Source organism: Euprymna scolopes, chromosome 24, assembly GCF_053919585.1.
Source record: "Euprymna scolopes isolate OS-2025 chromosome 24, ASM5391958v1, whole genome shotgun sequence".
NCBI lineage: Eukaryota > Metazoa > Mollusca > Cephalopoda > Sepiida > Sepiolidae > Euprymna > Euprymna scolopes.
In genome coordinates this window covers 108,200,582-108,216,360 of record NC_136505.1, presented here as the reverse complement: position 1 = coordinate 108,216,360, position 15,779 = coordinate 108,200,582, and the positions used below count along the sequence as shown (strand labels likewise).

At 37.1% G+C, this 15,779-nt stretch overlaps 1 long non-coding RNA gene across 2 annotated transcripts in view; it reads left to right on the top strand.

Moving 5' to 3' along the window:
• The window catches only part of LOC145246899 (uncharacterized), an 838,675-nt gene extending 824,917 nt beyond the window's left edge, over positions 1–13,758 (top strand). For both annotated transcript variants that reach the window (XR_013863205.1, XR_013863204.1), the window contains one exon: positions 13,550–13,758. This is a non-coding gene — a long non-coding RNA (uncharacterized LOC145246899). The remainder of the gene's footprint in view (positions 1–13,549) is intronic.
• The last annotated feature ends 2,021 nt before the right edge of the window (positions 13,759–15,779 follow it).

Sequence of the window (15,779 nt, the reverse complement as noted above, 5' to 3'; positions counted from 1 at the left end):
TTATTCGTGATGGAGAATGTGTCTCATAGCGACTTCGGCTGCAGAGCGACTGGGTAAAGTACCTGTCAAGGATCCGTTCTTGACATTGAGCCCGACAGGTGCGGGGCCGGCCTTGTACCTGTCGGACTGAGGAACACCACTTGGGTATCACCCAGGAGGTCCACCATCCCAGGCCTTGCCACTCGGCTTTCGGGTAGGGCAAGTTTATTGCTTGTCGGCTGAGGCACTTCTACTGGGGAATGCCGAGGGGGATGCCCAGGCAACTTTGTTGAGGCAAGAGTGTCCCTCTTTAGGGGGGCTTGCCTATTTTCCATCTTCCGACTTTGTGTCACACTTTGGTGCGGTATACACCAAACAAATATCTACCCCCATTATTCGTTTCAGTGGATGAGCCTCCTTGCGGCTTTGGTGGCTTGGGGACTGGGTAGAAAGTACTCGTCAAGTATCCGTTCTCGAAAATCAGCCTGACAGGTTAGAGGCCATGAACTGGACCAGTACCTGTCGGGCTGAAGTACGCCGTCTGAGTATTACCCTCAACCCTCCCAGACCTTGCCACCCAGCTTTCGGATGGCGTAAAGTTATTGCTTGCCGCCTGAGGTGTCCCGACCTGGAAATGCCGACGGGGATGCTCAAGCAATTTTGTTAGGCAAGAGGGCACCTCCTTCAGGGGAGCTGGCTTCATACCCCACTTTGTGTCATATAATACTGTGGTGGGCAGTATTTAAACATCAACCCCCATTAAACATCCAAAATATCGCAACACATTTGAATACTATTACGGGAGGTAGAATATTTCCATATCTGAATAGAAGCAAGACGTTGCATTGAAAAAACGTTTTCTAATTTTAAAGAACAAAAAAGAGCATAGTAAATGACAGTCGAAATACAGAGAACAGTGGAAAAGGCTTCACTTTGGTTGTGGCTGGAAAGAGGGGATCCTAGCAGGAAAAGCTCGACTTCCTAAACGTCCACAGAACCATATCATAGTTCACGTGAACCCAATTATGCGGGTTTATTGTATGAAGCTTAAATTGTTTTTCTCGGTGTTGTTCGAGTGGAAATTAGCATACGTCAATTTTCGAAGCGAATCGTGGTTATAAAAATGGGGTTGGGAAAGAAACGGTTAAATACAATTGGTTCGTTCCTTTGTTTTTGTTTAGTTTTGGTTTGTTGTTGTTACTGAGATTGTTATTGCACGTCGGGAACCGGAAACGATAGCTGGATCGGTGGAAAGTTTCATTTCCGGTATATTTCACTCTCCATTATAACTGCGAAATATTTTTGGAAAACTCGATCTAATTTGAATCCTATATTGTTAATCTTTTCGCATTCTTTAGCCCTCTATTTTCCCTCCTCTCCTTACTTCTCTTTCGTGTACTTCTTTTATTTTTATTTCACTCTCTCTCTCTCTCTCTCTCTCTCTCTCTCTCTCTCTCTCTCTCTCTCTCTCTCTTTCTCTTTCTCCTTGTCTCGTTTTTCTATCACATTTTTCGGGGTGAAACTATCAAATTGTCTCCCTAGAAAAGGCGACATGATTCCATTTCCGTTTGATAAAAACCGGTTCTCTATTTTTTGTTTGCAGGCCATCTACTAGTTGGCCAGTTGTGTACAAATCCTAAGAGCGATAGGAGCCTTCTAACATGTCTTAAAGTGACACAATGTTCAACGAGCGGAATTGCGCTGCTGTACAACTGACAATTTCTGCCGATCCAAGTTATGACAACAGGACCATTGCCAGCACCATCAAAATGCAAATAAGGACAGTTCAACGCTTGAGGGCACAGCTCAACAAAATTTCCGGCCACGATTATGGTCTTTGGTGTTGTTTCAAGTGAGGGCCGCATCATGCCACCTCACATTTTCGAAGTCGGCATGAATGTCAATACCAAAGTGTACCTTGATGTACTAAAGAGTGTGTTGATGCCCTGGTGCAATCAGGTTATCGCTGGCAGAGTCTGCGTCTGGCAGCAGGACTCTGCGCCGGCCAAAAAGTCCAAAGAGACACAGGCTTAGCTTCAAAAGAGTGCTTCGACTTTTTACTCTTTTCCTATTGGCCCGCGTCCCTCCCCGATTTATTCCAGCTGGACTACATCGCTTTGTCACACGTCGAGAACATCATCAACGTGACCTCCCAGAACACTAAAGCCAACCTGATCGCCCTCATCCGCCGAGTATTCGCCGAGCTCCTGCTAGAGCTTGTGGAAAAGGGAGTTTCCCAGTTCCGGACCAGTATGGAGGTGGATTGAGCTTGAATGCGTCTACATTGAATAATTGTCAGCCTTACTCCATAATCAAGTTACCTGAATTAATGTTTTCAGATAAAGTTTTAAAATAAAGTTGTAGTGTTTTTTCTTTAGGGCGAACTTTTATCGTTCCATTCTCTCTCTCTCTCTCTCTCTCTCTCTCTCTCTCTCTCTCTCTTCTTTTTCTCTGTTTTTATTTCTATCCATCTATTTCAGTACACATTTTTCTGTTCTTTCTCTTTTCCTTTCTTTCTCTTTTTTTCTCCTTTTTATTCTTCCATTTTTATCTTTTCTTCCTTTGCGTTCGTCACTCTCTTTTCCTCTTTTTTTCTTTCTATTTCCCTCTATCTATATCGGTATTTATCACTCTCTGTCTCTCTATCATTCTATATCAATCTACTGTCTATCTCTCTTTATCTCTGTATTTCTATTTGAACTCCAATCCCTGGCACGGCCGTGTAAAACATTCACAGCAAGATCTCATCTCGCTACAAACACAGTAAAGAACGTTCCTTTCTATATCCACTTTAACAAAAATCAAACGAAATATTTATGACCAAAGTGTATTTCCTGACGACTACAGCGTTATCGTCTTCAAGTCTAATGTAAACAAACACTTGTTGAGCCATTTTGTTTGGTAACCAATTTCTCTCATGTAATTTTCTGCTAATTCCACTCATTATTTCCGGTCTTACTGTGGAAATAAGCATCCTCCAAACTAATGAGCTCTTTAAGTCTGATTGTCTGGTGGTCCTCTGGTGGGTTTGATAATTTGACGATGTTTTTTTTTACGTAAGGGTAAGTCTTCGGGGTGACAGTTATGATTAGAGTAAAGGTTCGAGTTCCAGACTCTAATTTGTTGTTGGCAACCGTCCGTTTTGGAAGAGGATGGTGTAGCAGGGTGATGTGACAGGATAGGTGCTGCCTGTGCAGCAATCTCCTCTGACATCGAAGCCAGACGATACAAGGGAAAAACAGTTGATTTACTTAGTGTTTGGCCCCGGCCCTGGCATTATCTATTGCTAGAGCCTCATTTGGAGTCCAAAGCAGGGGGAAGTGGGGTCGGGGGTTATTTTAACTAAGAGCTAGGTCTTTGCAAAGACTTTATTAAGTTTCCCTACACCAAGACACTATCACCATAATACCTCATTCTTACCATGGAGCTTATCTACTTAAAATCTCCCCAGCGTATGCTTCGGCTTTATTTATTCTGAAAACCCAATTATTTACAATTAAACGAAATAAAAAATGTATATACAAACAAAAAGGGTTTTTTTTGTTTTGTTTTGTTTTTTTTTGTAAATTTTATATACGGGGAATGAGATGATGGGGAGGGGGGCAAGCTAAAATACACCCAAAAAGAAATAAAAAGAAAACAACTAAACAAAATGCCTACGGGGGCGGGTAGTAAGCGATAAAGGGAAAAACAGTTGATACAGCTTGGCTCAAACTGCGCTACAAGAGTTTCCAGGCACTGCAATATAAAGTCAGTCCGCCTTAGAGAGTGCGTTTTCCGATTTCTATTGGTCTTTAATCCCTTAATCTTTCCTTTGATGGGGTAATCCCGCAATCCAGTGGAGGTTTTGAATCAGATTTGCCTTTTCCTAGGTGAGTTACCATCTAAAGGTGATGAGGCCCATCTGCCCGAAACCGCACATAAAAAAAAGAGTCCACTGTTTTCTATCTTTTCTGTGGCTTATTGCCCTTCTATTTCTTACATTAAAATTGAATTTATTTAAACATAGCAAATATTACTAACAAATCGATGCTCTGATATATTCAGAACAATGATCTGTTCACCATATATGAATTTATATGTGCTACGTTAGCTTAATATCTACAAAAATATCCAAACAAGGTAACAGAGCGCGGACGCGCGTATGCAAATGCACATGAAATGAGAAATGACGTCACTGTAAAGAAAAATATAACGAAGAGAGAGAATACGTTAGAGGACAATCGCGTGAGGGACGTCACAGCCATAACGAGAAGTCACGCGTGGCGAGTGAATGATGAAAATAAATGTTGGTGTTGCACGAAAAAGTGAGTTTAAATTATTATTGATCTATGTCTCCTGTGTGATACATATTGTATACAACGTGTGGGGACCCTTACAACGGTACAACCGTACGTCTATCTACTTTAGCTTGTTATCTAGAAGTAATAGATTAATCGTCATCATCGTCATCATCATCATCATCATCATCAGTATATCGTGTGAATACAAATATTCTGTTGTTGCCATTGGTTTCCCTGATAACTTTCTAGTCTGACTTCTGTCTAGAAAGACATCGGGTGCTTACGGGATGGAGCATGAGAAGGTTGCATACATCTTAAGTGAAAGTCCGTGCCGTTAACCACTAGACAACTGTCATCCCCCAAAGAATTACTAATACAGAGTGACCAACTTAAAAGTATCCCGATCTCTCTAATCCTTCTCTTAGGGTCCAACTGACACCACAAGATAAAATGCATTTGTTTTTCCAACAAGATGGCGCTACATGCCACACGTTTCCCAGATAACTGACACGGGTTCACGGCATGTTTAGTGAAGAGAGAACAATAAGCAAAGGGTTATGGCCACCACGCTCCCCGGACTTGTCATCATGTGATTTTATCTTGAGGGGATTTTAAAACAAAAAAATTATGCAAATAATCCTCACAGAGACCAACTAAAGGAGAACATTACCAACGCTATCAGGAGAATCACTAGAGAAGATCTACAGGTAGTATCTGTAAACGTTGTTAAACGTGCTCAGAAAAGCATAGATGTCATCGGGAGAGCACTTCCAGCATCATTTCTAACACTACACGTAATTTAAATAAAACTACGGGTATTTTAAATAATAAAAGAACGTTCATCCTCTTTACTACATTTTCTGAGCTACTTTTAAGTAGGCCACTATCTATTTACTTTATCGACTTCTCATCGAATACAAGAGGCGTGCAATAAGTAATGCTGACCCACTTTCAGTTATCTGATCTAGCTGAAATTTTGCATGTCCAATGATTTATATATCTACCGGTGATGTAGCAAATTACAGCTCTGAACTAATTGTGGTTTCTGTTCTACAGGTGTTTAAACTGAGTCAGGTGTGAAATGGAGCCTGTTGAATGTCGAGCAGTGATCCGGTTTTTGTATTTGAAAGGACGCACTCCACAGGAGACTTTTGATGAAATGAAAGAAACTTATGGTGATAATGCCCCATCATATGACCTTGTAACACGCTGGCATCATGAATTCAAACATGGCCGGAAGTCTGTGGAAACAGCTTCCAGACCTGGTCGCCCCCCTTCTGTCATTGATGAGGCAACTGTCCGTCAAGTTGAGGCTGCCATTTTGGAAGATCGACGCAGTACTATTCGCCAAATAGCCCGAGATGTCAGGATTTGTACAGGGTCTGTGGAATCTATCATTCATGACCATTTGCATATGCATAAGGTGTCTGCCAGATGGATTCCCAGATTGCTCACACCATTCCAGAAGCGATAACGCGTCGAGTGCTTTAAGATGAATTTGGAGATGTGCCAAGAAGATGAGTCAAACTTTTTCAAAAGACTGATTACACAGGATGAAACCTTGGTCGATCACTATGATCCAGAGACCAAAGCCCAGTCAATGCAGTGGAAGCACTTGGACTCACTACCTCCAAAGAAGGCAAGGGTGCAGCCCTCCGCTGGCAAAAGGTCATGCTCACAGTCTTCTGGGACCAAGACGGAGTAGTGATGACAGATTTCTTGGCAAAGGATACCACAATTACAGGAGCCTATTATGCTTCACTTTTGAGGAAATTAAGGGAAACTATTAAAATCAAGAGGCGGGGCAAGATCAACAAAATTACTCTCCTCCTGCAGGACAATTCTCCGGTCCACAACTCACATGTCGCCAGATCAGAAGCATGGCGTGTGGTTATGAAATCCTCCCCCATCCTCCCTACTCTCCTGCCCCTGCACCCTCTGACTTTCACCTCTCCCCAGCTATGAAGTTGTTTTTGAAAGGAAAGCGTTTCCCAGATGATGCAGCCTTGATTTCTGAAGTCACGTCGTGGATGGAGGACCAACCTGAGGTGTTCTACAAAAAACGGTCTCCAGAGCTGCATCCAACGATGGGAGAAACGTATAATCCTCACCCTAATTGTAAACCTTAACTCTTAGCCTAAACATAAACATAACCGTTATCCCAACCGTAAAAAATAAGAGATTGTGCGCATTTTGATAACTTACGAGGAGCGTGCAATAAGTAATGCCCCTGACCCACTTCCCATAGCAGTAGAGCAACGAAACTTGGCACAGTTATTAGTCTTTCTCTACATAGGAACCACCCAGAGTTATACATAATAAAACGTAGCACATTTCAGTAACTAATCAATGCTCTTAGTGAGCTCGTATTTTTACCATTCTCAAATATGTTTTATAGTTAGTATATATCCACATTGGCAATTTGGTTATTGGTCTGGTTTTAATAAATAAATGTGGGTTAAATGTGAAGATCATATTTGAAGTCGAATTAATATGACTTCTTCTTTTCTGTTTGTTTTATTTTCGTGTTTCCATATTTTAAGGGTGGGTATTATTTTGTAATCTATACTTTTATCGTTGATCCGTTTTTTTTTTTTATTTTGAAGTTGTAGTTTATCAATTTTTAGCCTCTTACATCAAGTAGATTCATGCCTTGTCTGGATGGATTTCCATTTAAAAAATGCATTTTTTTCACTTTTGCATGGCTTGTTGCAGTTTTTTTTATTTCTTAAAATAAATTTGAATTCATTTAAACGTAGCACTTGTCAGTAACTAATCGATGCTCAAGTCTGCACAGAATTAATGTCTTTTCACAAAAAATTACTCGAGCGATATGATTGAAAATAAATCCTATGCTAAAAGTAGATAACAATTTATAAAATATCGATCTTCTAATCTCGGTTTACGTAACATTTGAACCTGATCAATACAAAAAATAAACATGATTGAGTGGGCTATATTTACATCATTCTTTTTATCACCAGTGTTCCATCTCGTTGTTTCATAGTTATTTCAATCGAATGTGATTTCATGAACTTGCAGCATTATGGCCTCCTCAACATAAATATCCTCGACCAAACCAACCAACAGTAAAATCTCAACGTAAGAGGTACCTTCAATAAGTTTCAAATCTTTTTTTCCCGGGCATTTAAAATTATCACAGATTCTTGAATATTCAGTATGTTATTGCTATACATCTTATGAGATGACTGACCAATTTTTGTGATTTCAGATTCAAATAAACAACTACAGCAGGAATTGGAATACACTCTACTAAAGCCTGATTGTCACAGCTGGTGAATTTAAAAAAACGCAACCAAGACGTGAGGACACTTTAGAAGAAAGACATTCAAGAGAATACTATTTAAAACTTGAAAAAATGTCCCAGAAACATATTGAAGCTTCAGACTACTTTTGAAGTACCTTGCATGGATCGAGCAGCAGTTTTGGAGTAGCACAGAATACAAAATAGACTTCGTAGCCTAGTGGGAGGATGCCATTTTCTCTTCCCTGCAACCTCTTTCCTACTAAAGAGACGTTGCGAGCCTGTCGTTGTTTTATCGTTATTTCCATGGCAAGTGCTCATCTGAACTCCAATCTCTGATCCCCCTCGACAATCTTTCACGAAAAACACCCTTCTAGCTGAAACCACTGTTAATGATTTCCTCCACTTTTTATCTGTGTCAAAATTAAAACGTAGATTCCATGAACAAAGCTTCTTTCTTAGAAGTGCAGGCATGTGGAACGCTCTTCCGTTTGCCTATTTCCCACCTGACTACAACTTGGATGTCTTCAAGTCCAACATAAACAAGTTCATGATAAACCAATTACTTCATCAGATCTCCATTACTAGCGATTACTACGATACTATTCCATTCATTACTGTACACACAATAACCCTTATCCCCGAGTGGCCTCCGGGCCTTGATAAGTGTTGACTTCATTGAAAAAAAAGCATAAGACATTCAAGGAAGGCAGGGAGTCTTATGGGGTGATGGTAGATGTGGTAGGTGTACGGAAGTGAGAACACCAGAGTTGATTGACCAAATAAAGAATTCCAGTCTAGCAGCAATGTAATTCCTTATGTTAAAATTGGTGGCTACTCTTGTATGCTAAAGCACGCTTATTTTTGCCATAATTAATATACTCAGTAATCCATAGCTAGCCATAACATCAATTTATGCTCATTATGCATACAGAACCTTGAAAATGCGGATAGGATAACTATGCCTTAAATAATTTTCCAGAATTTTAAAATTTAAATTACGAGGTGCCTTCAATAAGTTTCCAGACTCTTTTTCTTCAGGCATTTAAATTGTCGTAGGTTCTCGAAAATTCAGTATGTCATTGCTATACATCTTATGAGATAGCTGACTAATTTTTATGGTTTCAGGTTTAAATGGACAGCTACAGCGGGAATTGGAATACCCTCTACTAAAGCCTGATTGTCATGGTTGGTGAATTTCAAAAATGTAATCTCGACACGGGGACATTTTTGAAGAACGATATGCAATTAAATTCTGCTTCGAATTATGAAAAAATGCCAACGAAACGTATAGAATGCTTCAGACTGCTTTTGGACCATCTTACATGAATCGAATATCAGTTTTTGAGGGGAATGAACAATTCAAGGTGGAGAGTCTGTAGGGGATGATAAGATGTATGGGAGGAGTAAGGAAGTTAGAACACAGGAGTTGATTGGCCAAATAAAGAATTTCATGGATGAGGACTGTCATATATATAGCATAAGGAAAGAAGCTATAAAAAATGAAGTCATTCCGCACATCTGTTTTTTTTTTTCAATTTTCATAGTACAAGGCGCGTCCCAGTTTCTCTGAGGCATCCTTAGAAGTAAGGTATCGTTTATTTACAATCAACCCCCGATCTTGTCGCTTCTACAACGTCTTCTATCTTCTTGGAATTAGAGACAGACTGACTCCTGAAACAAACTCTTCTAAAATCTATGTGAATCTCCTGTTATGACTTATTAACTGACTAATGACTACGCCCACGTGTGTCTCCTCCTTATATATTCGTTGGTTGTTTTTGCTTTACGGCATATCAACGCTTTTCAGATTATTTAATGCCGAATCCAAAGATTTTGAAGAAAATTTTTTTAATAGACTATATTTGTTGTTTTCAAATCGGTTTCTATTTAACCCATAGTTGGGACCCTAACAGGTACTACCACTCCGGGCCAGAGTGGACCTAAGAGCAATCGCAATTAAAAGGTCGCTCCACACTCCCCAAAGCCCACAAGCTGGGGCCTCACCACCGGATATAGTTTAAGGTCATATCCAGGACCACCTTATATATTGACGAGTGCGTGGGGATGACACATCTTGTCAGCACAACCTGCACTCAACACGCACTGACCTCGTGACATCTTGTTAATCCCTCGGTGTAGTGCGTTCGTCGACCCAAGTAAAAGCCAAGTACGTCCAAGGATGGTGTACTGCTGTCATATCTGGGCAGGAGCTGCTAAAAACAGCCTATCCTGCCTTGACAGAGTACAAAATAGACTTCGTGGCCTAGTGGGGGATGCCCTTTTCTCTTCCTTGCAACTTCTCTCCCACATGAAGGACGTTGCGAGCCTGTCGTTGTTTTATCGTTATTTCTATGGGAAGTACTCGTCTGAACTCCAATCTCTGCCCCCTTCGCAAATGTTTCACGAAAAACACCCCTCTAGCTGAAATCACTGGCAGTAATGTTCCCCATTCTTTATCTGTGTCTAAATCAAAACGTAGATTCCATGAACAAAGCTTCTTTCTTTGAAGTGCACGTCAGTGGAACTCTCTTCCGTTTGCCTGTTTCCCACCTGACTACAACTTGGATGTCTTCAAGTCCAACATAAACAAATTCCTGATAAACCGGCCCCTTAAGTAAGACACTTTATCAAATCTCCATTACTAACGATTGCTACGATATTGTCCCATTGATTAATGTACACGCAATAACCCTTATCCTCGAGTGACCTTCGGGCCTTGATAAGTGGTGACTTCCATGTAAAAAAAAAGTAAAATGTTTGATATTTGTCACCGGTAACCTTTTTACCTCTTTGGACTTAACTTGAACACAAGCAAGCTGGTTCAAGCTAGTACCGCATTGACCGCGTTATTGACACACAGCAGTTATAGCTTATATGTGTTAGTTTTTACATTCAAGTGTTTTCCTTAAGTTTTCAGGTGTTTTCAGCATTACTGTCTGTTGTAAAGCTTAAGTCTTTCTTTTATTTCCGATTTCTCCTAGTCTTTTATCCATGTTTATGAGGAGTTGTTCCTAGTGCTCCTACAATAATTGGTATTATATTGATTTTCTTCAGGTCCTATATATCTTTCATTTCTTTACTTACGCTCGGTGGTGCTCTTTGGAGTGTGGAAGAATAACAAGTCTTCATCTCTTTCCAGAAGCCTTCAAAATCGTTTTGAGCTATCGAAACAGTCGCTTACCATTGATTTTTCTCTGACTACGCGCGTCCCCACCCCTCGGAATCAAATTTTCTACTAGACAAAGGTTTCTATTTTCATCCGTACAAACTCGAAAAATATCAGGACTTTTTGATTTTTTTAATTCCATTTTCACCCCAAACATGGCAAAGTGCAACTTGGATGTAGGGGGCTACTATTGCAGGGATACTATGTAGGGAGTTGAGCAGCGAGATTTCCGTTCACATTACACTTGAACTTCTGCATTTCAGTACAGTTGGGAAAGTAGGAACTCGGAAATGAGTTCCAAAATCTAGCAATTCTGGAGAAGAAACTATTAGAGTAGATATCCTTCTTACATCTAGGGATCTCTACTGTGTAGGGGTGGGATTTTGCTGCTTGTCGAGTTTGTCCAGGGTATTTACTTTGAAAGGGTGCAAGGGCTTTTAGTTCCTCGGAGCATTCACGATTAAGATACTTGTAAACCAGGCAGAGGAATCCAACATTCTGTCGATGGGACAGAGGCTGAAGCTTTGATGACAGTTCAGAACCCATCAGATTGGCAACTCTCTTTTGAACCCTGTCCAGAAGCGAAAGACTAGTAGCAGATGCACCAGCCAAAATGTGACAACAATACTCCATACATGGGCAAATTGTTATCTTGTAGAGATATAGAATTCTTTTAGGCGTAAGCAGCTTTCTAGCACGGTAGAGGGAGCCCACCTTTTTCTGCAGAAACCTTGGCAACGTTGTCAATATATCTCTTCCTCCTCATGTTCCTTGTAATATTATAAAAGTATTTTATGATTCAGAATTTTTAGATGAGGATGAATATTATTTGGATCCTTCCGCATACTGTTCTTATCTGGAATGTTATTTTCACAACGATTCAGTCGAACTCGGGAATGTTTCTGGCAAACTCGCGAATTTTTTCGCAAGAATCCGTGGTGCAGGGTTTAGAGTATTTGGAAAATTAACTGTAATAATGATATCTTCTTGAATGTTGAAGGTTCAATTCTCAGTGCGGGCGACCAAAAAATACAATTTCGAATTACGTAAAACCCCTATTAAGTCATGGCTGACGGAACGAGAGAATGCTACCCTAGTAAAGTAAATAAAGGCTTCCGTTCCAAATTCCGTCAAAATTCCAGAGTTCGACAAAAAAATATTCTAGAATTTAGCAAGATACACCTGAAAGAAGATCGGAGGTTACATCGACCGAAACACTGTGAAAATGACACTAAAAAAATATAATCTCTTTAATGATAATAATCAATTTCACATTCATAGTACGTCGTCAACTTTCGCGCGTATTAATAATAACATTGTCCGATTAGTAAATACGAGCAGGGAGACTCGACGTAGTCCGGGATTGATTGAGGATCCACAAATGTTTTCCTCGCCTAAACTTTTATTGTTATCGAAATCGGTGAAATCGCTAATTTTTTACTCAAATCGATTAATTGCCTGATCTAGTTAGGGACACCCTCGAAGTGTACTGGAAAGAAAACTTTACATGCTTTCCCGCAGTGATTTAGTCCACAATATATTGCACTGTAGAGAATCTATTGTATTTTATAAAATTATCTGTACATTATAGTTTCGCGTGGAGTTTAAAATGCAAAATGCATGTATGAAGGTTTAACTGTGTTCTAAACAGAAACAGTCATTTCGAACGCGCCCCTGTCATATCAAAGAACCTACTGTTGAATTTATAAGATTATTTTTTCATAATCACTTAAATTGAAGTAAAACGTACGAAATTCAAGTATTATGGTTCAACTGTGCTCTAAAACGCAGCATTCGTTTCGAACACGCCTCTGTCTTATAAAAGAGTTGATGTCATAAGCTGGACAATTGTTCTGGGCTGTGGTAGAACTTCTCAAATGTAATTTTTATGCTAGGTTGCATAAAAGGTGTTCCATTTAGTAAATAACGGACTTCATTTTTTAATCGGATTTTTTTTCGATTATCGATTTTCGATTTTCAGATTTTTAAATAAATTGTTCTAGAATCAAATTATATCGTCCCGTTGTCATTCATTTTGTTGATTTGAAAAATGTGTAGCTGATAATTATTTTTACCCTATAAAAATAAAAAAGATACTAGTTATTATTTTCAAAATAATTGAATTGCTATATTTTACATAAAGAAATAAAAATAGACATTTATTTTTTTTATTTTTATTTTATTTATTTATTCATTTATTTGTTTATTTTTTTGGATTTAAACAATATTTAGCCGACAATGGACATCGAACTTTTGCGGATGACGAAACAGAAAATTATACAGGCTGATGTAAAAAGCAATTTTCTGCGGTGTCCCGTGTGGTATTATTATTATTATTATTATTATTATTATTATTATTATTATTATTATTATTACTATTATTATTACCATTATTACCATTATTATTATTATTATTATTATTACTATTACTATTACTATTATTATTACTATTATTATTATTACTATTATTATTATTATCATTATAATTATTATTACTATTATTATTATCATTTTTATTATTATTATTATTATTACCATCATCATTATTATTATTATCATTATTATTATTATTACCATTATCATCATTATTATTATTATTATTATTATTATTATTATTATTATAATTTTTATTATTATTATTATTATTATTTTTATTATTATTATATCATTATGATTTTTATTATTATTATTACCATCATCATTATGATTATTATCATTATTATTATTATTACCATTATTATTATTATTATTATTATTATCATTATTATTATTATTATTATTATAATTTTTATTATTATTATTATTATTATTATTAGTATTATTATTATTATTATTATTATTTTATATTTTCAGATTCCTTGTTTAAAGGCGAGTAGCAAACTGTGGCACATTCCTCCTGCAAACCGTGGTAAACATTTTTATGAAAGAAAATCTCATCCGCATCACCAAAAAAAAAAATGACTGGTTATGTCGCAATATAAAGTCCGCACAGGGATTTCAAAGGAAATGATTTAAACACAATAGACTAATATAATAACTGTAAACGCCGTTCCTGAGACCAATCATGGAAATTGCAATAATCAAATAAACAATAATTGGATCGATAAAAGTGAATTACACTCATAACCAACGGATCGCATCGCTATGAATCTTCATCAACGTACAATAACGCGTCATACACTCCTGGAATGTAATAAAAATACAAAGTAGATTATTATAGTTTAGTATAAAATAAGTGATTGATTATAGTCAGTTATATACTAGAGAGTTCCTATTAGAATATTATATTTTAGAGCATACAGCTTTTTGCAAGGGCGGATAATCTCCAATATGAACAGCAACTTGTAACAGTAGCTTTCATTAAATTCGTATTCTTTCATCTCGTTAGATTTCATTAATGTATTTTCATATAATTTACCATTGGGCATAACCTGAATCTGGGGATTTTAAAATTAAACATCACATAAATATAAGAGCTAATTCACAATATGTATTTTTAATTATTTTAACAAACCGGAAGTTACGACATTTTTGTTTGAAATAATTTTTTCGCCATTATTCTTTTTATTTTACAAAACATATGGGGTAGTCTGTTATTAATCCACGGGTGAGCTGTATTTACAAAAGTTTAAAAAATATAAAAGTAAATATTACATAGCTTTAAATTGTTGAAATCTGTTACTAAACTCTCAAAGTAAAGGTCGTGATATTAAAATGATTTTTTTCTGAATTGCAGACGTAACAAAAAATTATACAAGCAAATTGACGTTCTTAGATAATCGCTATATTATGTTTAATATAGTTTTAAATTTACTTATAATTCACTGAACAAAGTAATCGTTTTTCAATTTAATAATCCATTTATGTATGAATCAGATGATTCTATTCTTGGCATTAGTTTCGCCGATATTTTTCTAATTAGAATTCTTTCGAAAAAAACATCGGATACTTACGGTAGGGTTACCAACATCCGAAGTAAAAGCGTTTCCGCAGAACGAACTGGATTCGAACTTGGACGACCCAGGTCTTCAGTTTGTGTCGTTAATCGCTTAACTATTATCATCTCCTAACAAACACTGACACAAAACCCAAACCAATGACGCTCTTGTCAAGCGCAATTTTGCTTTCAACCTTATGACATATTTTCTGGATTTTTATTTGATCTATCTATATCTTAAGCTTATCGGTCATATTTATGCGATGAATGGCAATACATCCCTGCTTCACAAAGGCTATACAAATAAGTCGCTTCTGGTTGAATTTAGTCTTCACCATGAAATCCCTACACGAATATTTTCAAGGGGAAAATTTTAAATTACACCGCTTCAATAAATGTACGGCATGTTGATTGTATCCATTTAAAGAATGTTGTTTATTTGGATCTAATAAATGAAATTAATAATTTTTTTCACGCATATTTAAAACGCATTACATTCTAAGAAAAAATCTTCTGAACGTGCCAATGAAGTCTTGTAGTAAGATATTTAAGCATATCTGACATTTAGAAAAAAAAAACTGAATATTTATATAAATCTAACATTAAAATGCAACAAAAGATTTCGTTTTCAATAAAAAAAAATAATTGAACTCAGCTATAAAATTACTACGCGCACATAAAAATAGTTATACAAATATAAATATATGATATTATTTAATATATATATATATATATATAATTTGTAAGAATTAGAAAAATCAAACGATTTAAAAGGTTATTTTAATCTGTCATCGCTTCCATCATAGCCCGCAGAATGATATTGCATAAACAGACGACCAACGAAAATATTGGTATTTTGCTGAAACACCACATACTAACGAAACATTTTCTCTGTTAAAGAACAGTTTTATTTTTTATGTTTGATATTAAGATTGTATATGCTTTGGGGTGCGGTTGGCGATTGCGCAACTCTTGCCACAAGAATTTCACGCGCAGGCACCCTTTCAGTGGGTATCCATAGTCTATCAACACGAATGAATCCAACTATATGCTTTGGATTCTTATAAAATAATCTAAAAGAAGACTATAAAAATAATTTATTACAAAGAGGTACCATTTTTACATAATTCTTTCAAATTAGTTAAT